The sequence below is a fragment of the Balearica regulorum genome, chromosome 6 (assembly GCF_011004875.1).
Source record: "Balearica regulorum gibbericeps isolate bBalReg1 chromosome 6, bBalReg1.pri, whole genome shotgun sequence".
Classification (NCBI taxonomy): Eukaryota; Metazoa; Chordata; class Aves; order Gruiformes; family Gruidae; genus Balearica; species Balearica regulorum.
In genome coordinates, this window is record NC_046189.1 from 37,861,017 (window position 1) to 37,885,134 (window position 24,118).

Here is a 24,118-nt window from a genome sequence, read left to right on the forward strand (position 1 = left end):
CTTTACAAGTGGAAAAATACGACATTCACAAATAACTGTCTCGGTGTTTTGCTTGGCAATCAAAGTACAGATTACAATCCTGGAGATTTTAATACAACTCTTCAACAGTCCCCTATAATGCTACTTGACTGAGCACAAAACACTCTGCACTGAACCACTGTGGCCTGGATTTCCTTAATTATATTGGACTAAGATGAAGATTTCCCCAAAGCACGGCCGTGACTCAAATGCACTCAGGTTTGCCCAGCTAATGGGGTCAAAACCTCTGTGAACATCAGGTTCATAGGTACCACGGCTCAAGGGCCGTGGCCTGAGGCACAATGCACTCAGCAGAGTTGTAATTATAACACTTAAAACTATTCAGAAGCCCAAAACCATGCATTAAATAAAAACGGCAAGTATCGAATACTGTATGGAGAGCGGATTGTTTGCTAGAGCTCATGGTTTAGAGCTTCCTAGTTCATAAAATTCAGCACTTATCACTGTACTTTGCACCTGACTTTTATAATAAAAGACTGATATTTTTTGTATCTTGGTGCCAGTAACACACAGGCAAAGAGTATCTGAGAAGATGATCAAGGCTGTGTTAATCTGAATTTCTCATGCTACACTCCTTAATATTCCTTACTGTGGCTTTGAAAAGCAAGATCCTTGATTAGTGGAAGCCTTTCACCACCAGTGCTGGGTCCTACATAATGACTGGAGCATAAGAAGAATAATTTTAGGACAAGGAGTCCAAACACTTGCAAAAAAAAGATCAGATTTTTTTTTTCCTACTTTGTTTTTGTAGCGTTGATCAATGAGTAGTAAAATTTCCTAGAAACCTCAGAAACCACTCCAGTGTGTGTTGGTGGAATCACGGCCCCTTCTAACTTGATTCACAGTCTTAATAAGTTCAGTCATCTGTTCTTCTGAGTCTCACTTGAATGTGGAGGAAAGCCTTATTTTGATTTATCTGTCTAGGAAATGCCAGAGTGGTTACATGTACTGCACATACTGCAATCGTTTCCTTACAACAACGCTAAGGTTACACAAATAAAAACTATCATTTACAGTTTCCTGAATTTCATAGATGGAGAGGAAAGCCATTCTGCCTACTGCAGCTTTTAAGAGGCTTGTGAGATGTACATAAAAATCTTAAATCATTTCCACAAGAAAAAAAGAGCTTCTGCTTCAGTCTCAATTTCCCTGCAATTTCAATGTATTTAATTTTCAGATTAAGTTGATAGAAAGAAAAGTGACATCACTGAAATGCTATTAGCCATCTGACGCTCTAAGCAGAGCTACAGCCATGAAAGATTACCGGAGATCATGTGGTTATAGCACTGCAGTACATGCAGAAAATGTAGCAAGTAAGGTCAAACTTGCAAGCAAATTCACACGATAAGAAAGAATTGCTTTGATGATTTTTAACACATCATAGGCATACTATACTGGGTCATCCACACCAGCTTGAATCTTTTTAAAAGTCATAATAAATTGAAAAATCCAATTTCTTGGATGAAATATTTTTATTTTTAAGCCAAATTCAAGCCTGATTGAAATGTACTTGTAGGATTTGCAAAGTAAGCCAAGTCTGTAAAGCAATCAAGAAATTTTGATGTAGGTATCGGGAACAGTGTCACACGTGATCTCCAAGTTTCCAGCACAAAGTTTCCTGGCGATGTACGAGGGAGGGGAGCTCAGGGGTTCAGCATATCTGGTAGATATATTCTGTTCTGGTGGAACTAATGTATTTAGTTGCTAAAACTAAATGGGAAAGGCTTAAAGGTGTATTTGAAAATGCATTAAAAATCCCCTAAAAGCTCTGCTTCTGATCAGAGGAGGTTGAATTAAAATAGTTTCAAACTTTCAAGTAACTTTCAGCAATTAATCTATTTTTCCTATCAATCAATAATCCATTAGCTACTCTGCAAACTTTAATCTAAGCAGATAATATTGATTACACCAGTAATTTGGGCTTGACCAGAGAAAATTCTTGTATCTCTTATGCTGAGCCAGATCCAGAAAGGACACACGATCTGTTCACCCCGTTCTGTCAACAAGAGCAAGGTAATACACACCAGTTATTTGTTGCAAAATACGCTTTGGGAAGCCTGTCAGTACACTGCGCTGTGCATACACCAGCGCGTAAAATTTCATGTAACTATTTGTTTTAAATCCAGCTATCTGTAAAGTAAATGGGCGATCTAACATTTTGCCCTCTAGTGTCTACTGGCTGCTCTTTGAGAATTTCGGGATGTCAGCATACAACCTGCATAATCAGGCTTTTTCCTGAGAAATAAAAGTATTTCGCCTCTGTCTCTTTCTGGTTGGAATGTGATTATCAGGCCAGGGATTCAGTGTTATTTTATTGTCTGGCAGCTTTAAAATAGAATTGAGATATTACATATCCGTTTCCTTGATAGCTTTTGCAAGATTTTGTCTTTGAGAGCGTATGAAGCTGCATTTCCCTTGGATCTCTTGCCATGAAGTGCTCTGACCCCTCTCTGCAGCATCCTCTGTGCCCTGTGCCTTGAAAGGAGGCCGTGGCACAGCATCCTGCAGCCCAGCCCGCAGGGAGCTCGAGGCCAGACCTGCAGGAAAAAAATACCTTGCGGGTTTAGGATCCTCCCCACAGAATTGGGGGGGGGGCATGTTGAAATCAAGGGCAGAGAGCTGGGCTAGGAAGGAATTTAGACAGCAGGCTATTTCTGGGTGAAGTGAACTGGAAAGGGCTTTTGTTTCTGTAACGGTTGGCAGAGTCGCAGCTCGCTGGTGGAGAAACCCCAGAGCAGGAGATGAGATTTCAGATGGAGGCAAAGCTCACACAGAACTCTTGTTTTCCACTATCGTCTTGTAGAGAGAGGGGTAAAGGGGACCACCCTCCAAAGAGACCCCAGCGTACTACTCTGCAGGTTTGCCATGGTACCCTGAAATAATACTGTCCCGTTTTCTGTATTATTTTGAGAAGGTGCAAAATTTAGTCAAGAACTTGGAGTACTTATTCCTGGACTACGCCCCGGTTGCTACCATCTCCTCTGCTTTACACGTAGCTGAGGTCCAGCACATACATCATGTTGCCGGAGACTGCAGGCTCACACCACAGCTTCATGCCCACACTCTGTAATGGCACTTTAGGAGGCAAAAAGGACAACTTCAAATGCAGTACACTACACCTCTAGCTGTATCGTTTTCTTTAGATGGGCTACCAAAGGACAAAGCGGTTTTAAATAAATCTTTCAGGTCATCAAAGAAATCCTTGTATAGTTAGTCATTTGCTGGGACAAAAATATCTACATATTGCTTGAGCTTTTTTGCTCTTTTACCACATCTGTAATAACAATTACTTCCAGAAGTTCAGAGAAATGAAAACTTAGCAGAGCTCATGGCAGGTATGACACATACACCTTTGACAACAGAATCAACACAGGCTCTCTGCTGCTTTTTATCCTTAAAATTATTTTAAATTGGCTTGTTGGGACCAAACTGATTTTTCCCCAAACTGTGTCTCTAATTCTGCTGTAGCTTTGGAGATGAGATAGCTGGCAAACATTATAAAATACCTGCTGTGTCCACAGGCTTTCCGGAAAGCTGGAAGCCGACTTCGCTGCTAGAAACCCCACCTCTCAAAGGCTTCCATAGGCACCGTATTTTGATGAGTGTAAAATCATTCTCACACTGTGCATACATGCTCCGCATAGGAAATCGCTGGTGCAGGAGGTGCATAAGGGAGGACAAGGGGAGAGAAAGGTCCGTACACCTCCCCAAGCCCCCTGTGCTTAATTACTCCTAATAGGGAGAGTCTTTCAGGGAAGAGGCTGGGATATTTCCCACATCGTCATCATACCCCAAGGTACCCCGGGAAGGGAAGCTCACATGTAAAGACTATCGATACGTGGGCTTAGCCTTAAACTGCCTGTCACGCCGCATAGGTAGGGTTACAGTCACTGGCATCTCTTGATGTTAAACTCCATTGTATGCTGATGCGTGTTGCTGCAGAAGGATTTCCTTAAGTTTTCCTTAGGTTAGGATATTACAGAACACTTTCCTGTTAAATACCCTAATTCCAAATACATCTGATGCAAGTTGTTTTTTGGTATGGTTTTGTTTTTTTTTAAATCCACCTGCAGTTTTTCTTTACATTTCGGTTACACAACCACTACCCACCCCAGTACAGTTTTTTGTACTCAGACACTTGCACCAATAATGGGTGTAGAATGAGCTCTGTACTGATACGAATCTGCTATGAATCTGCAAAGGTGGATTTCTTATTAAACAGCAGCTTTATTTGATGAGCTGGAGGGTACGGCAGCATACGACTGATTTCCCTACCAACTACACCTTCCAGCACACAGGGAAAAGGTGATGGCTCTCCTCCCAGAAAATTCACTACAAGTCAGGGAAGTATGATAAGTACAAGTAACTGTATCAGAGGGAAACTAAACTACTTCTACAATGTCACCAAGAACTTTAAAAATGAGTAAACTTGAATCAATACTAAATTAACACCAGAAGAACTAATACGAGAATAACAATAAGATCTACAGAATCAAAAAGTATGAGACGTCTTAGTACGGAAAAAGTAGATGACAGATGACTTTTTTTTTTTTTGCTGTCAGAAAACAATATAGATTTAAGTATTGAAAAGCCTACTAAGCACACCAAAGTGATATACTACATGTGAGATTCCAACGAGCATTTACGCTACCCTCAGATATTGCACATAAGAAACAAAAGGCTACTGAAACAGGTGACTGAGGTCTGTAACCTTGGAAAAGCCAACTTATTTTACTGGAAAAAAAAAAAAAATCAGACCCTGGATCAGTCTTCTATGTTTTGACTTAAGGTGAAAAAACTTAACTCTCATATACATAACCAAATAAAAAATTGAAATTCTTTTCAAATACAAGCTTTTAAAGACGTGGCTTCAATACAGTTTTATTATACTGCCAGTAACTAATTACAATGTACAAGACGCTCTAAACATAATCCCCCCATCACTAACATGGGGAACACTTCAGGAGAATTTCTGCTTCTGATGTTCTCTTTGTTTGGTTTTATTTCCAAGAGCACAGAACCACAGGAGAAACGGATCGTTGTTGGAGCCACGGGGCACCTGAACGAATCCTCTCTGTTTAGAGGTGGCTCCTAAAGAAAGTAACTTACTTTGCAGACTTTTTTAGATTCTTCTACCATGATCCCATCTAGCGTTGAGATAGAGATATCTTGTAATGAAGGACTAGCAAGCTTCTACACTAAACAAGAGGTAACACATTTAGATATTTTTTAGTAAAAAGTCAGCAAAGCAAAAGCGCCATTATCATCTGTAGTGAAAAGCTCTATTCTACGATGATATGACCTCTGTCTAGAGAGAGAAAAAGTGAGCCATGATCCATCAGGGCAGTAAAAAGACACTTCAGCTGTTGATTCCTCAAGCAAACTCTGTAAAAATGCTAGCAAGACACTTCAAGCGGAGGGACTTCATCTGAGAAAACTGCTGTTGTGTTTCGCTGGAACCAAATGTGTCTGACTTTGGGATGCAGGGCATCCTTTTAATCGAATCTCTTCTCTGGCAGAGAGGCAGTTCTCGTGTGTGACAGTAATGTAGATTTATGGAAAATAATAAGGTGATCAGCTGCCCTGCAGAGTTATTACTTTGTTTAATTCAAAAAAATAAGAGACTAAGACTAAACTGATGGGTTGATGTATGCAACGACATGCGGTGCTTGTTTCATAGTTCAATGAAGTTAATGGAAAAACTCCCATTGCCTTCACTTACAAATCAACCAGCAAGTTTAAAAACAAGGCAAAACAAAAACTTAGAAAGAATAAAATCTAGTGCTAAGTAAGTCCCAGAACAGTAACCATTTTATAAATATCCAGATAGTTAAAAGAATTTCTTTTGACTCCATTCTTGGCCCTTTGTGTTCCCTGGGTTTCAATATTCTAGCAGATTTGTTTAAGGCAAGATTAATCACTGAAGCAGTGAATTTAAAATTAATATCCCAGAATATGAATAGAATATCATTAGGACATGAATTTTAAATTTATAATCATGTTTATGCAAAAATAATTATTTTTTTTTTCACTCATCTACCTCCTGATAATAATCTCATCCTAATAATAAAGTCTGTCAGATCAATAGAAGTTCTTTCTTTGATTTCACCAGGCACAGCAGCAGACACCTAACCAGAGAATAAAACATACTACATGATCCAGTGCATCCAAGTAAATCTGCTTGTATTTCAAATATCAAGCTACAAAAACACTCCACATTTCTTACACACTAACCGCCCTCTGCAAAATATCCCTGGGAAAGGACTAGAGCAGTAAACACTAACGACTAAACTCATAGGGCAGAAATTAAAGATGATGCAGTTACGCATATATATTCTCATCTTTTCTGTTAGTGTACAAGGAAATATCAACAGTAACAAAAGCTGTAACAGCTTTGAGACAAAGCCCTGTGTTGAAATCACAACAAGACACAACACTTTGTGTCCTTCTTCTTTTTTACTTATCAGGCCAGAGACATTTTCAGGAAATCTGACATATTCAACTTTTTAATTAATATTTCCAAAACTTCCTTTCATGCACACAGAATTGCTTATGCTGAAATAGCTGGAAGTTGTAGAAGAATCCAGCTGTCTTCACAAATATGAAACTGTGGTTTTCACTTTCCTTTAAATCCAAGCAAAATATCACAGTCGCGGGCAGGCCAAGTTGAAAAGGAAATACGCTTCCACCAGGATACAACCCAGCCAGGAAACAAGATGTAGCATGTGTAACTATGGCCACAAGCAAGTCCTCTTAGTTGAGCTCTTTTTGCCACCAGAATACCTCAGAGGAAGTGTTTCCATCGCTCCTTTTTAAACACAGTATCTCAGTCTTGAGCCTTTGCAAGAATCATCTAATAACAGCTGTAATTAGAGAAAATATAGTGGTTTGTCTGATTTACCTCTAACGGGGTTTGCATGCATCCTTACAAAACCCTGTCCTGCCAATGAAGATCCAGTGCACAGGCTGCACGTACTAGAACCAGCGCAAAAAATACCCAAAATACTCTCTGGTGAAGCAGAAGTTGCAATAGCTGCTGTTTCTACTGACCCACATCCTCTGTACCGAATGGCAAAGCCAAGTCCTTTTAAACTGCCAAGCCCAAATTGGGTGGTTTTTTACCAGAGATCGGTTAATTTCTGTAGACTTTATCGGGTAGGTAAGACAAAGTAAAGATAGCAAAGTAAATGAAGGAAGAGGGTACTGGTACGGCTAACGGTGCTCATGATCCCAGTGTAAAGTTTCAATTCACCTCTTGAAATTTTGTCCCAGGTCTTATCTGACAGCCCCGTTCGATGAGCAGGGAGGGTAACATCAGGCAAGGGCGCAACTGCAGCACGGCAAGACCGCACGAGTGCTTGCTAAGCTAGGATTGAAGAGCTATCCTTTTTTTTATTCCCCCTTTCCCTCAACTTCTGTGTATAGCTTCTTCCTGAGGAAAAAAATTCCATTTGAGAATATCTTTGATGGACAAAGGGCAGTAACCCGACGGGGGGTGAGCAGTTCCTCCCAGTGCACTGCGACGGGAACTATTTTGCCTCTTTCTTTGCAAATGTAACTGGCAGAAAACATTTGGGATTGATGTATGTCCCCTTAACTTTATTCTCCGTAACTTTCATACAGTCTTCAGCACCAGAAAAACTCTGCTGTTGATGCTTAAATAATTTACTTTGTGCAGCAAGTCATGAAACACAAATAGAAAGTTTCTCATACTCCTCGTAGCAATGATATTTGGAGTGGCAGAATTATTTTTTCTCCCTCTTTATTAGGCTTTTGAGCCCAATTCTGCCATTGATCAGCTCACCAAACTCCAAGTGACTTCGATGTGAGTTCATATATAGCTCACTGGAAAAATGAGATTTATTAACACACTGTGGAGCTCACAGACTGCTGCTGCTACCTTATTGCTTGGATCCTGTGGAATGGCATGTCTACCCGGGGAGATTATGGATATAATCAGGTAAGGGGCATCAGACTAACTGATAAATTTACAAATTTCATATTGCTTGTTATTTTCCTGATGCTGTGTGTCGGGAAACAGAGGTACTAACAATGCAGGAGGGAAATAATCTCTAAAAAGTGAATATAAAATGAACTTATAAAAACTAAGTGGTATTTACCCTAGGCAAGAAAAGATCTTATCTGGCTCTTACCAACAGTGCTTTTCAAGGTATAAGTCCTCACAACAAATCTTCTTGGGTATGGGTTTTGGTTTTTTTTTTTCCTCACTTAGCTTTAACCTTTCCAGCCAATCTAGCTCTACAAATACTGGTTTTTTCCAATAAAAAAATCCCAACTGACTTTGGCCCAGGGTCTACTGAACTGTTCTAGGATTTAGAAACTGAGTTTGCTTTCCCATTCGATATGCCTGGGCTCAAGGATCCAGGTGGACTTTAATCAAACGCACATTGCCCTTTGCTTGATCTGAACAATCAGCTCAGAAAATTACTCATTATGGCTTTTGTAAGAAGAAATAATAGCCTGTCTTCTTGCGAGCAAACACAATTTGAATGAACAAAATTAATGGCTGTTTCTCTTAATTTTTTCCTCCTACTGATGTGATGGGTTATATATGAGGTGTAATTACAATAATGTCAAAGTCGCTCTTGAAAGAGTTAATCCACCAGGAAAAATTCCCACCGGGGAAAAAAAAATCTATGGTGTGCAGATGAACTGTTCACTTGGTAGCTCTTCTGTGATCAAAATGAAGCTAAGCTGAACTGCTGAAACAATAAAAGTAAATTGTTACTTGGGGTTTGCAAACCTCAATTAAATAAATATTATGCAGTAAACAACATTCTGGATTTTAATTAGGATAAAACAACTGAAAAAGGAGTTGCCAGCCATTTGTGGTTATCTCCTAGTAATCTTCAAATACTTCTTACAGGAGAGCAGATAACAAAGAGGTTTAGCTAAAGAAAACACACAAAAGAAAACTCAAGTTTTACTTTCATCAGCATTAAAAAGTCATCTTAATATACATTTCCCCTCCTGAAAAGTTTCTATAAAACCTTCAATTAGATAAATATGGGTATTGATGGTGGTTTTCTGGTCCCAGCTTTTCAATTACTTTTAAGAAAGCAAAGTGTTTTGAAAATAATGTGATCAATTTGTTGCACTTGCTCTAACAGGACAAAATAGCCATCTAATTATCGAGCCAAACAAAACAGAATGCTAACGGGGGGGTAACTAATTTTAAAGGGCAGGTACCAGGATGGAAAATCACGTCTCATTTTGCATTTTTTTCTGGTGGGTATAATGCAATGCAATACAGCACTTCCATAATCCTTTTGCTTTTTTGTAATGCTGCGCACTTTGTAACAGACTTGAATTCCTTGCTGAGTTACAAGATTCCAGTATGCCTTTTGCCACGGCGCTAAAGCAGATTTCTACAGAAACTGAAGATACAATCCGCACTCTCACCCCTCACCAGTTCATTCCAGCTCCACAACTGGGTTCCTACAGCAAACCGGAGCTGACTTTTTCATCCCAGAGCGCAGTACGTAACAGAGAAGCACAAACTCTAAGATGCGTTACGATGGCTTAAAGGAAAATAAGATGTCTTGTTACTTCTTCAAGTGGCGCAGCCAACAAACCCAGCGACGTGCCCTTCGGGTGATCTAATTACTTCCACGGGAGCGGCAGGAACAGCGACATATACATCACCAGCGCCGCCTGACTGGCCACGCAGGGGCACTTAAGGCACTAAGTGCTGCATTACTCACGGATGCCACCAGATCTCTGCTCCCGCATCCCGATCGTTATATTTAAAGGGGCTGTCTAGAGAAAGGCTGAAGGGGGAAAAAAAATAAAATAAAAAATCTTGCCAGTGTGTAACAAACGGCTGGACCCTTGTCACCTCGGGGAACATGCCGTGTGGGATGGGAGCTCTCTGAATAAAGGGCGATAGCGGGTCTCTCCTCAAGGTGCCAGTCACATCTCTGGGTGCTTCATATCCCGAGGACAGCTGAAGCATCAAAACCTCCAGGATCTTCTGTTTCATCCAGGAGCTCGCTCTGGCAGAAGGAGACAGGGCACAAACCTCTCCCCTGCCTCCAGCAGGCTGAAGAACATCACCTTGGCAAAAAAATGTATTTATGTACATAGAGTGGCAATTAATGTCAATTAAGCTGTCTTTAAAATGCCGAAATTCTAGCCTTCTTATAAATATTGTTCCATTATTCAGCAGCAAGACAGCACATTCTCAGTGGAGACAAAATTATTGGTCTAAAAATGAAAAGTTAAGCTGGTAAAGAAATAGCAATGACATTTCTAGGGGCTGACATTTCTGCACAACATGGTGAGCTATTCGCTAATTACTCACGTAACACCATTTCAGCGGATAGTTTAAGCAACAATTTAAATTGAACCTGAAGATTAAAAAACTTGGCCTAAAGGCTTGGATTTCTACCTTCATTTTACACTACAATCTCTAACGTAAATTAACAGGCTCCCTTTTTGTGTGCCTTACTCAGGAGGGGAGACGAGAGCCTTGACGGTCAGACCCTGCACTTCCTTGGAGCAATAGTCACAACTGCCATATATTCTCCTGTTTACCAGCAGAATTGGTATATTTTGACTTATTTTTCTAATTCTGAAAATACCACCTGTGTCCACAAACAAAACTGGGTTTTGCCATTTCTCTCTACTTTTTACCCTGCTGTTGAAACACCTGTATTCACACCTGGAGTAAGGCAATTCCTAGGGTGCTCTCAGACTTGCTCTGTACCAGGAGCTTGGGAAGGGATCATTTCATATCACACATGTAGGTGTCAATGCCTTCTGCTCCTGCCTCTTTAGGTGATGATTCCCTAAATCAGCTTTTAATTCCACTTAATTAAAGAGCCAATGTCTGACGAAATGTCATTACTCCAGACCTCTGCTGCCAGGAAATTTTCACCAACCCAACAGCCTGATAGGAAGGGTTTAGGTAGGAAAATAAATGATTCAAATTTTTTTCACTGGCAATATGGAAGTAAGGGAATTTTTTTCCCAAGAAAATGACAGAATGGCCCGCACACAGCAAGCCAAAACATCAAGTCAGATTTCCAATGTGATATCCATCCGTTCCTCGGCCAAGACTGACATACCATCTCCAATGAGCCAAGTCAACACAACAGTCAAGCCTCGGCTGATGGCAGTCCTCCTGGCTCTCCTCTCATTCCCTACCTCTTATCTGCTCCCCTTAACCTCCCAGCCTCCTTGCTAGCTTTTTTCCCCTGCTTAGAGAAAGACATGTCCCTAAAACAGGGTTCCTGTCCCTATTCTAAGGGTCCCAGCAGAGACAAAGACCTTGGCCACCCCCAAGACCTCAGCAGTTTTGTTCTCTGTTACCCAGAAGACAACTGCTGAAGGTCAAAAGGTAAAATTTCCACGACCCTAACATAGGTATGGCTTTCATTTCCATATAACCAACAGCTTCCAGGTTCGCAGAAGAAAGATTGGCGGTTCTGTGATGTGGAACATGAAGCTAAATCCAACCTAATCCATTTAAAAGAAAATCCATCTTTCAATGCTTCAGTTGGTTGATGTTTTTTTATCAGCATAATACAAAGCCCATAGCATAGCCAAGTTCAGAAGTGACTTTGGGGCTACTTCTTTCACTCCCTGTTCCCAGTTTCTCAACATGCGTTTGGATAATGTGTGTAAAAAAGTAATGAAGAAAACAGCAAGGGGAAATTCGGCAGCTTCGAGTTACCTGGCAGTACACTATATTACATGCTGTCTGGAAATCAGCTCTTCTTAAGTTCTCCAATGGTACTGAGCATTAGAAGAAGAAAATCCACATTTGGATGACTTACAGCTTTCTAATTATTATTTAGTTATTTCTACATATCTCTTGAGGAATGCTGTTTCCTATGTAAATTATTTGTCTCCACCAGCAGTCATCTCTCACGCCTCCGGGAGCCCCACGCCAGCGTTCAGCTAGGCACAGGCTCCTCCGAGCCTCCTGCGGATGGACACACAGGTATCTCTGTGCCAACACGCAGGCAGAAAGCAATCAGTCATCTTCAAACGGCGTGTTGATCAATCTCTCTAGCTATATTCCTTAATGGAAAGCTTATGTAAGTGTATATAGATGCATCTGCATGTGTGCATGTACAATTTTTACATAATGTCCACACATTATGAAAGCTTAAGAACCTTTCTGGTACTCAGCCTCAGCTCCATCGCCTACGTTTTCTTTCTGTACATACATGTTGAGGATACATTAGAGAATGGGATGCATATGACTAAAACCTCCTCTGTTCAAGCTATATTCTGCTAGTCTAGGATCCCTCCGCTGCTGTAAATTCTCGTCTAAACAGAATTATTTCATACGGCACCAGAAAGCTGAGACGTAGCAAGCTGCTATTAGCTGGCTAATATCTTTTCCCCAGACTTCTTTGTTGCAGCCAAGCAGAAGCTCACAAAAAGACATGTCAGCCAAAAACTCCCTGTTCAGAGTCCTGGAAGGCTGAGAGCAACAGCCTCTGCAGAGCAGGATGCACCAACCTTGTTTATGGAGATGAAAGGCGAGTTTCACATCAAATGCGTATAAACAGACTGGTAGATAAAACAACGTATTTACAAAATCAAACCTATGAAAAATTAATGTTTAAGACAAACAGTGTGACCTCATATGTGAAACAGGAAGGTTGGGTGCCTGTGGGTATGGAGAACCAGGAAAGATGAGAGTGTGAATTTGGGAAAGTGCCAATACAAATTTATAGGAAATCGCTGAAAGCTCACAAGGCTGCACTTAAAAATTGACTTTCCTCCTCAGTCTCTCAGTAGATCTTGCAGTGACATCTTACTGCTGCTAATTGAACAAAGAAGCCCTGAATATATGGTTAAATCACACACAATAGCAAACATTAATTAATTGATATTTGAATAGCGCACTGAGAGTGTAACAATTGTACAAGTGGGATTTGGGGAGCATTCACTCAAATCTGACATCTTTGGTATTCTCAGTTCTCTTTTCAGCTCCCCGGTGTGGTGAGTGTTGTGATTTTAGCGATACACAATGCCTGATGTGCTAGTTCCTGCGGCTGGGAGGTTAAGGCGGGGATCGTGGCGGCTTTGTTTTCCTTGTCACTGCGAGAAGTACTCGTGCTCTCTGTGCACAATGAGAGGATGCAGGTGATCTTTTACTTTTGAAAGTCTCAAGGCATGTATATTTTTATTCAATTTTTCAAAAGGTCAGTACCATTCAGATCACTTATCAATGATACTTCCTTGCCTATGTATCATTTTTATACTGTGGCATTGGTTTTCCTGGTTCAACAGTCAGCTCCTAATAAAAGAGGATGACATGTATTAGAAGCAAAGAAAAATAGCTGTAATAATAGCACTCCAGTCCTACTTACTTGTCTCTTAACCTCTTTCTTTCAAAGGCTCCCACGCTGCAGCGCTCAGAAGAAAGTTGCCGTTGAATTATCTACCGGAAATCTATTGGCATCTATTGCTGCTTTGGTGCAGCAGCGTACCGGGCAACAAAAACAGAGAATTCTTCTCAGATCCCCGCCCCTCTTCCGTCTGAAAGTGTGGGTCTAGAAATAAAACCTGTGGCAGATGACAAATGTTTTTTTTTTTTTAAACTAAGCTCCCAGTTTCAAATAGGTATCAGCTCGGACTGACAGCTCAGCCCCCAAGGACCATGGCGCTCGCCCACTGCCCCCCTGCTCCTTACAGGCATTGTTCTGGGGAAGCACTTCTACAAAATTCTCACTGATCATGAAAGGCAAATATACTAAATCCCAGAAGCAAAGGCAAAAGCATCAATACAGTTTTCTCCAGCAGCCCACTGCTATTTATACAGGTGACTGTGAACATTCACACATCAAAAAAGTGGTATTTTGGCATATCTTCCAGGAGTGATTGTCTCCCTAATGGATAGCATGGTAAATATGCTGTCCCTGATGAGGAAAAGATGCTTGAATCATTACAGCAATAGTCTGTAATGAAAAGGATGCAGATTCAGTTCCCTGTCAGATTTCCCGATACAAGATTTTTTAGAAATCTCGCAGGTACCTTTGGATTTCAGTATAAGGATCTAGGTGGCTTTTAATGCCACAATTAAAATTTCTGTGCTTTTCCTAACTTCACAGAGGAATTATCAAGATTGATACATTAAAGAACGAGGGATTCATTAGGGAGCTGGCAGCACACAGCTTTGCTCTCTAAAGTAGATGGAAACTGGGACAAAGCCTCGAACCTAAAACTGAACTGGTTCTGCAAATGATTGGTTGAAGAGGGCAGAGGAACGGCTGTGGTCTGCTCCCTTCCTAAGGCATAGCAGCTATATAATTGCTCAGTTATACCTCCACCCCCCAAATCCCCTTTGAGAGAAGCCCAGAAAACTTCCCAGCAGAAGATGGTTGGGTCTTTCTCTCTCCGTGGCATGATGGCAGGGTCTCCCTCATTCTTGCTGCCTTCGCAGCAGAGGTGGGACAAATACATTCATCCAGTGTTTTTCATGGACAGGTAAGACAATTTCACATACGTATTTTTTTAAAAAGTATGTCTTGTGCTGATCTTGCAGCCTGGGCGTTTGCACTGCAATCCGTGCTATCTCATTTCTAAAATTAGGCAGTTAGTTAAATAGTCTTGGCCTGCTTCTTCTTAATCACACTAACACCACTTTTACAATGATCTGAGCTGAAAGGTTTAGTGTTAAGGACAATCGCCCTCCTCCAATATTACCAGCCAATGCTGAGCCAGTGCATTTAATAAGAAAATCATTGTAGGCTTCAGAAAGAATAAGATCAGGTTAGACTCCTGTTGACATGGAAATACTCAGAAGTGTCTATTAAGAAGTGTCCCACACACTGAAGTTCTCTGAATTCCTCACTCATGTCTTAATGAAGATGGTGCCACTCAGAATTTGGAGACTGTCTTTCCATTGAACGTTAGTGCAAAGAATAAATAAGAATTAAGATCAATTAAAGTCATTTTGGCACTAAAAAAGCTAGTGTACGACATGTCCTTGCCAGCGCTCCCCCATGTATACGGTAGGAATAACTGCAAGGACTGGAGAAGCAGCAACTTTTGGAAACTGTATCTGCTACAGAAGAATCACATTAAGTAGACCATTTCCAATGAATTCCAAATGCTCATGTTCAATAGCTTTTTGTGAAAGCAGAATACCAGGTAAAATGTACATTGCACAGCGTGACTTGTACTAGTGCCCTAAACGGTGAAATAAGTCAAACCACATCCCCAGATTAAACATTCACAGGGAAAAAAAATTATCTGAGCAAAAGAAACATTGTTCTGTAGAACTGCAATCGAATCGAACTGGGAAGACTGATTTCTTTACACAAGAGCATGAAGTACACGTATTTTAAAATCAGCTAATATCTGCTTTATAGACCTGTAAAACAGAAAATAAAGTATTTTGCTATTACTTTAGATAAACAGTGCATGATGAGTCTGGGGACTTTGTTCAGTGTGGAATAGGATATTAAACAGCAAATGTGTCAGTTACATTATTAAATCAAAATCACAACATTTATATATTGGTTTGTGGGGTTTTTTAACCTGATAGTGCCTTATATAAGCAATGTTCTCCATAAGGGACTACGGGAGCTGGTGCTGAAAGAGGCGGATGTAATCCCTAACGTTTTGCTTGGATGCGGGACCCTGGTAGCACTTCCCAGTTCTGGGGATGGATGTGACAGGATGAAGCCAAAATGCAGCCTCCTGTATCCCCCTCCATACGTCCTCTAGGTTACAGCTAAAGAAACTCTCACTATGAGCCCCAGAAGAACCACTGGCTTGCACACCTGCTGGGAAACTTTGTTCTTTGGTAAATGTTAGGTATTTCTGCTTTTTACACGGACAAATCAATGTGTCAGACATCAAGAGCTTCACAAACAATACTTTGAACCAGTAAAGAGACTGAGTTCACTAAAAGGGATATGACAAATGTCACCGTTGACTGGAACAATTACTGGTTTTCCCTGTATCTTTATAAAAAGTGCCATGTATCTCATAGCTAGCAGAAGTATTTTTTGCCATGTAGGTGAGCCAGATGAAACTAAAAAGTGGATTTAAACTGGAATATTCACTTATTATTATTACTGCCATCACTGTATAGATTTTGCATGTGGGGAGCATCAGGATGCTCTTGACTACCGTGTGCTTATTGCTAGTCCTTTTTGTTCATTTATATAAAAGTAAAAAATGAGCAAAAATATTATCTAACTCACTGAGGAGTTATGAACTGTCACCATTATTGATAACAACAGGAAATGAGATCTGCGCCCGTTCCCCTTGCTCAGCATTGATGTGGTAAAATCATAAAGCAACTGGAAAATGCAGAGCCTGTGTTTCTAAGTGCAAGGCAAGGGACCAGTTTCAGTGCCGTGCCACCCCAGTCTGACACCTCTGCGACTCCAGTAATTTCACTGAATCATAGCGGAGTGGTGAATCAGACCCCTGCAGCAACTCCTTCTTCTTCATTCTCCAGCTCACCAAGGAACTTTGTCTACGGCAGTTCAGCAGTACATTTTTACACGTCTCTGACTTTAATAAAACGCTTCAATGTCTACTGAGCTGTGGTCCAGATGTATCACTATATAGTAAAGAAGATGTAAGTGATCTACTTAATCAAATCTGAGGCCACAGCCAGGATGCTACACTGGATGGACCACAGCCAAGGATATATGCTTCATAAGAAGGTAGACTTTGCAAAAGCACATTTAAATTTGATTTTAGATTAGAAGTAATGCTTTTATTGTGGAAATCTGTGACAAATTTACCTTCAAAGATATTTTTTCTTAGTATTTCTGAAGGAGTTATGAATCTTTGCTAGCAGAAGTCCAGCAGCGGGATTCTCTGCGATGGGGAGATGATGCTGACTACCAGCATGGTCTGGCACAGTTCAGCATGGCTCAGCATGGCCCAGCATGGCTCAGCATGGTCCAGCATGGCCTACTGGTTTCTCCCACCTGGACACCTCAAGATGCCAGGATAGCCCCTGTCTTCCCAAAAGCCACAAGCATGACAGACCTGGAGCACATCCTGCACATTCCTGCTGTGATTCTCCAGGCGTGTGATGGTGACATCTCCTCGGTCCCTGAGGAGCACTGCAGGCTCGGCCTAGACTCCGCAGGGCACACAGCAGGGACAGAGCAAGAAGAGTAAGACAACAACGGATGGTGAGGGAGACAGGTATGATTTTGGGGAGAAGAGGAAGCCAGCACAGATGAAGAAAGAAGATCCCCCACTGAGTCATCAGGGGACACAACTTATCAACATGAAGAGTAAAAATCAGTGGCTGCTGCCTAGGACTAAAGACTCCACTCACACAGGGTATTGGCCTAAGAAAAGTCCTCAAAACAGCCTTCAAAAGCAGCAATTCCAGGGTCCCCATCGCCTGGAACTGAAGGCATATAAGAAGTTAATAAAGAACTGAAGTAACTCTCTTAACTTGTCCTGGACTACTGGAAATACCTGACAAGCAGCCAGGACTATGTCACTAGGACCCCGAGAAAGAAGCTTAACAAGAGATGAGCAAGCTTAAGACAGCATTTAATGTTTAGTCCCTGTAAGTCCTCCAGCTTAATCATGCTCTTGCAGCAAACGCTTTTGCCCCAGAACACTTCAGAGAAGAGCACCTTCCCTCGGTTCATCAAGGCTGATCACCAAAGCAAGAGTCATGTCAGGCCACGAAGTCAGAGTGACAAAACTGTCCTGTGCTGGAAGAAAATGCTGCAGCACAATCTGTGGCAACCCAGGGGAAAAGTCTAAAGATAAAGCAGTGCCCAAAACCTTCGCTCACTATTTCCTTCACCCATTTGCCTCATGACTCTCCAGTGAGCTGCAAGCCCACCATGGGAAGAGGAGGCTTTGCTCCAGGCAGAGCTGCAATTGTTCCTATCAAGCATATATGTCTTGACCATGAAAAATCACATTTATCCCCAAATCCTGTCAGAGGACTCCAGCCTTCAGCTTCCATTCAAGAAGGTTCCTCGCGGACCTCTCAAACTGATCTCAAGCCCAGCACCTGGATACCTGTATATGGAAGATACAGTGATGGCATGAGCTCAGGTGTGTGCAGGTGCTGCCATCCTGCTACAGAGGCATCAGTTCTGCACAGCAGAAAAGCCAGCAATTTGCTTCAAGTGACATTATAAAAAAACCCCAAGCTTGGAAAGCTGTGTTGCCAAACAGCTCTATGAACACAGCTTTTACCCTTGGTGTAAGTACAGAAACTTCTCCAGCTGAAGAAATGAATCAAGAAATATGGGTAAAACGGAACAAGCACTAGAGCTTGAAGACGTTCTCGAGTGCCGTCTGGTTCTTAAGCACAGCCACTCCGGCAGGCACACAGGTACCGCATTGGGCTGTTTTTAATTAGCAGGGTCCTCACATCACAACTATCGGCATCATCTTGAACTAATTGCTGAAAACCGTATAAGTGCAGCGGTCTCACCTTCTTGTAAACCATCTGGCACCCGCAAATTACTTCAGATTCACATGAGCGAGGGGAAAGCCGCAGGTGCAGCGAGTGCTGGTGCTGCCCTGGTGCCCTGACCCGACGCCGGAGCTGCGGCACGTCCTCTTGCAGCATCCCTGACAGCCTCTGCCTCACATGAGCGGGTTTGTGGCCGAGCTGCTGTGTCCTCTGACAACTTCAGCAGCGCGAGGCTCTCGGAGGACGACGTGCTGGAACTTAATAGCTTGCTGTTCTACAAACTGTTCGGCCACATCGTTGGCATGAAAGAAAAGCATTGGAGGCGCTTCTATCTGTACTACTTCAGCCTTTTGAAATATTGCTTTTTTTCTTTCAAATCCAAGTCCCCTCAACGAGCCCTTAGTTTTTCATTTCCCATCAAAACCACAACATGCACAGTGAGTCATGCATAAAGGATTGGTAGCAAACTCATGCAATGCTTGTGTAGGTATACTTGATGAGTGAGTCTAGAGATTTCCAATTTGTAAAGTTATTATTCTGTAAGTACAGTTTGCCATGTAGCAACTGTAAAATTCAAAAATATTTATTCAGATAAGATCTGATACCGATCTTCATCACATTTCCATTTTGGCAGAAAACTTCAAGGACCTTACTAGAGATCTTCTTCCAATTACAGTACCAGAGCTCCACCTATAACGAAGCGGATCCCTACTATCTTTGCAAAAGCACAACATGTGAATCTGACTTCCACATTAATCCTTGAAAAAATGGATACAGTCTATGCAGTGTTAATAAGGCAATTATCACGCAAGCGGCACATTTTTTTTCTGTGATTTCCTAATTAACATGACTATCAACTGCTTATTAATAAAGCAGTTTCCAATGCTTTGACTAGCAGCATATTGTAAACAAATTTAAGATGCCATTTCCTGCTCCGTCATTTACATCACACTGTTAATTCACACTTGTATTTGTTTTTCCTATTTGTTAGTGCATTTCAGAGAAAACTGTACATCACGATGGGGAAGAAAAGCAATATTAGAAACAAAGCCACAAAAAGCAGACTGGTGGATTATTTCCTATTAAATTATGCACCCAGGGAATTTTTTCACAGTACATGAAACTACATGCCGGTAATCTGGACAAACTACCTCCTCCTGCATCAGTATTTTATTTGCCTTTCTCCAACAGATGCTACTGACAGTTTACTAAATAGTGCACTGCTTAATAAATTTAGTAGAGGAAAAAGAACATTTATTTTCATACAAATTAGATCATGCATAAACCTACGTTAACTGCAGCGTTTGGGGGAAAAAAGGCTTCAGTCCGGTAAATGAGTGGGAAAACAAGTTTCCTACTCTTTCTGATGATAACACCAAACAACTTCCAACACGACACATTCTTCTGATTTGCTGTTTCCTGTAAATGCCATCCCATGGCTAAATTTTCCAAAGCCAGCAATTTAAATATTCAGCCCTTTGAAATTACATCTCTTCGGTGGTGCAGCCGTCTGCGACCGAGCACAATATGACTTTGATATACAAGGTGTTATACCAAGTGGTGTGTTGTTTTTTTTTAAAATAAACCCACACCTTGGCACGATCCTTTCTGACTGACGGTTTAATGTGAGAAAACATTTCCGACTGAACTTCTGTTGAAGGTTGTGCGAGCATTTAAAGGCTGGGGAAATCGTTTCTCGTAGTATATAACCTGCACCACCACAGGCTGACTAATGAGTCAGAGAGTGCTGAAACCCTCAGGTCCCATAAACATCCACTAATGAGATGAAACAAGATCTAAAGTGCTCAAATGTTGATAAGTACAGAATGTAGCTCACGATGTACTCTTCACAAATTAGTGAAGGGTTGCTATGGCTCCTTAATGAAATGTTATTATGTTTTAAAACTGAAACCAGACATCTGGGGGGTGGGGGGGTGGGAGGAAATGGGAGCAGTGTTTGAACACCGTTGTCTAGGCTTCCTTTCATCAGCCAGCTGAATTTGCTTACTTGTCCTGAATGAGTGGATCCATTTCTTCAGCTGGTGCAGTGCCTCGCAATAAAGCCGAGCAGTGTGTGCCGTCTTCCGCTCCCTGGGAAGTAGAAACCTCTGGTATGGGGGAGAGGAGGCTTCAGGAGGAAAGACTATATGAGCTGCTCTCCCCCGCCTGTAAAAGTCTCCTGTCCTCCCGCAGCGACAAAGAGCATCCAAAGGATTCACTGAATATATATTCAATATATTCAGCACATTCTCAAAATGACTAGTCAGATCTTTAAGCAGCAAAGAGTTGAGAATCACTTGTTTCAGCTAAACTCAGATGTGAAAATATTTATTTAAAATAGTTCTTTATGTGAGACCATAGCAATTTCTTTCCTTAACCACCTCAATATACATGGAGAGAGACAGAGAGAGATACTGGCATACATATATCTATACATACATGCACACATACATAAATACATATACAGAATTTGAGTTACAGATAAGGATGGGTCTGGCTCCAATTACAGCAAGCTCCAGGATTTGCTACCTCCTGGTAAACCCTGACTTTTTAAGCATTGCTCAGCACACACACAGAGGTATTTTCCTCCTGAGTTACAGAGCAATCATTGTACCGATATCAACAAGAACTAACTGCTCAGCTCTGGCGCTGGAGGTGACTGAAATCACTCTCCTGGAGAGCAACGGGTTAAACTAAACCAGGGAGATAGCGAGAAGCACACTTCCTCGAGCGAATCTGGAAAACATTTCTTTAAATGCATCCTTTTAAACTTTCTTTTCAGAGGATGAAGTGAGGGAGGACCAAGCTGACAAAGATTAAATGAGCTGACATTCACTCTCCAGCTCTCTGGGACACAGCAGCCTGCTGCTGGCACTGCATATCAACACCGCGTGTGGGCGGCCGGCGCAGCCCCCAAGGGTGGCTTTGAGAACTGATTCCATCTTTCCTAACAAGCAAGCACACAAATATTTATCCGTTTTAAATTTGATTCAACTTAAATCAGTTCCATCGAATCGATTTAATTCTCCTGCTCGTCTCCTCTGCCTCACCTGCGGCAGCACCTCTGGCCCGAGCCCCCTCTCCCTCACGGTGACGTGACCCGACATCCTGCATCGCTATCGCCTTTCGAGGGTCCCTATGTTCCAAACTAAGGATAGTTTTAATATTTCACACTACCTTCTGCTGGCAACTCTGGTAATAGCTCTCGAGGGGAAAATTTTAAAAGCGGAGAATGGAGCTGTACAGTTGAGACGCGTGACAGCTCCTCCTGGGCCTGGCAGGGCTGCAAATGACGGGGCAGGGCCCGTGCGCCCAGCTAATGGCTATCAGCCCAAACTGCAGGACCGGGTTCCAATACCTTCGTATCAATCATTCTGGCTGCTGAATCAATTGAACCAATAGATCAGAGCAGAGGCCCGACCCACTTCTTATTAGAGTCAGTGAGATATTTCTTACATTAATTACTGAACTTCCTCTACAAATACTTGAGCTGGATGCAAAATGAGTAGATGACTTTCTGTAGGCCACGTTTTCCTAGATGTTGTTTTAGGGTACTGTGACTTCCTCTGACCTTAAAAACTTGAGTATGACTTCACCACTTCAACATACATGTGAAATTGTAAAACCTACCACCCTACTCAACAGGACCTGGCTCTCGACTGATGGACAGGAGCCCACCACCATCCGTGATAACACAACATTTGTAGGACAACATCATAGCAACATTGCAATGGCAGTGCATCTCATGAGACCTGAACATAAAGCTTCCTGGGGGAAAAGTTCCGCATGAAAACAAGCACTTCAGTATGCAGAGTGAGGAATAAATCTTGCCACTCAAACTAATCATCATGGTAAAAATAATAGATTGGATTAAAATCAGTTTTACTCTTTATTAGTTATACTGTTTTCTTCCTCTAATTACAGTGTACAAATCATATAGTGCTACCCATGCATTTGCAACATTTTAAAAGAAGGATAAAGGAAAGGAAAGGAGAGAAAGTTTATGTGTTTGTGTATAGTGTATATAGTGTGTATAGTGTGTGCGTGTGTGTATGTATATATATACATACACACAGTCTAATTATCTTTAAGTCATTCAAATACTGATCTCAACAACCTGGTACTGGAAAACCCAGGTTGATACTACAGTTCTGTAATCAATATTCCCAGAGTAATTACAGCTCTGTGAGAAAAAAAAAAAGAAAAAAAAAGTGATTTCTAAGTAAATAATTCAGATGATATATTATGTAATTTCTGTTTATTACTACCTACTCTTTCTGATTTTTAATACCAATATAGAGGTCTCAGGACAAGATTTCCAACCAATTTGGTCTTCTTCCATTTGGCAAACACTGTGTCTAATGGAGCTTGAAATTAAACCAGTTTTTTTGGTTACTTCCTGCTTTGCAAAATCCCAGCAGAGATGACGGGCTCTCCTCTTCATGGACTGCAGCAGAGGAAGCCCAAAAAAAAAAAAAAAAAAGCATATTATTGCCACTCTCACACATTCAGCTGCACTACTCTGTGAGGTTCAAGTTCATGAATGAGGCCGATAGAAGCTACCACTTTAAAAATGGATAAAACGTAATAGTATACAGTATTTTGCTTTTTGCTTTAAGTAGAAATGGTTGTGATTTATCTATTTGACTGCCTATGCTGGGACAAATGCAAGCGATAAACGGTCACTACGAATGACAAAGCAGTAGATGTTGTTACCACCTCACTTGGAATCTGACAATATCATCTCGGAAATCCCCGTCTCACTAGATTAGGAGTGCATGTAACTTAATTAAAGAGACTTCTTCAACTCTTATTGAGTGTTTCAGTCAGTCAAATAAATGCACTTACAGATCTGTTTAAGTTTGTCTTCTTCTTCTTAAGGGTACTTGATCTCTTCCTGCATCTCAGAGTCTGTTTGGACAATTTAATCTGCTTGGAGAGATGAGCAGTTATACAAGCCATGTTTTGAAATGTCTACGAAATATTTGACAGCCGCAACCTGGACTTTTTCTTGTCCATTTGGGAAAATTACATGTGCATTTAAGTTGGAAGTTACTCATGCTGAGCGCTTAATAGACCAGTCTTCGTTCAGACTTTTAGTTGTCACCTCAAAAGTAACAATATCTGAATATCCATACCAGCTTACAGCTACAAAGGATATTTCACTTTGATTTACAGTCTGGCAATAGGAAAAGTATTTTGCTAATTTTTCCATTTGTTTACTCTGTGCCATCTGTTAGTTCTGCATGAATACTTCATTCCACTGCTTCCTGCATTGCAAATGTCTCCCCCTTTTCCAGTACACCCCGTGGTTTAGTGCTGGGTTTTTCTGGAGCCATCCCTCACGGAAAACGTTCGGAGTCCCCGAACTGACCAGCTGTGCTCCTTCAAACCATACAAAACTGCTGTAGGGCAGTGACAGATTGACATCGTCCAAGATTTATGCTCTATTTTCCAACTTTTCCTGGGAGACCATGACCTTGTTGTGGATTTTCTTGGGGGAAAAACTTAGAATTATTAACTTCACATGATATGTAAATATATAGATCAATGCTCCCCTCAGCAGATGATTGCCAGACTATTCAATGTCTGCTTTTTTTGTGGAAAAGATACCATCAACTCTCTACTTCCCTGGAAATCTCCTCATAAATGTCTCTGATGGCAGATCGTTAA

General features: G+C 41.3%; 1 protein-coding gene across 1 annotated transcript in view; it reads right to left on the reverse strand.

The window, feature by feature from the left end:
- Nucleotides 1-24,118, reverse strand: part of LRP1B (LDL receptor related protein 1B) — a 742,991-nt gene that overhangs the window by 611,671 nt on the left and 107,202 nt on the right. The window lies entirely within an intron of this gene.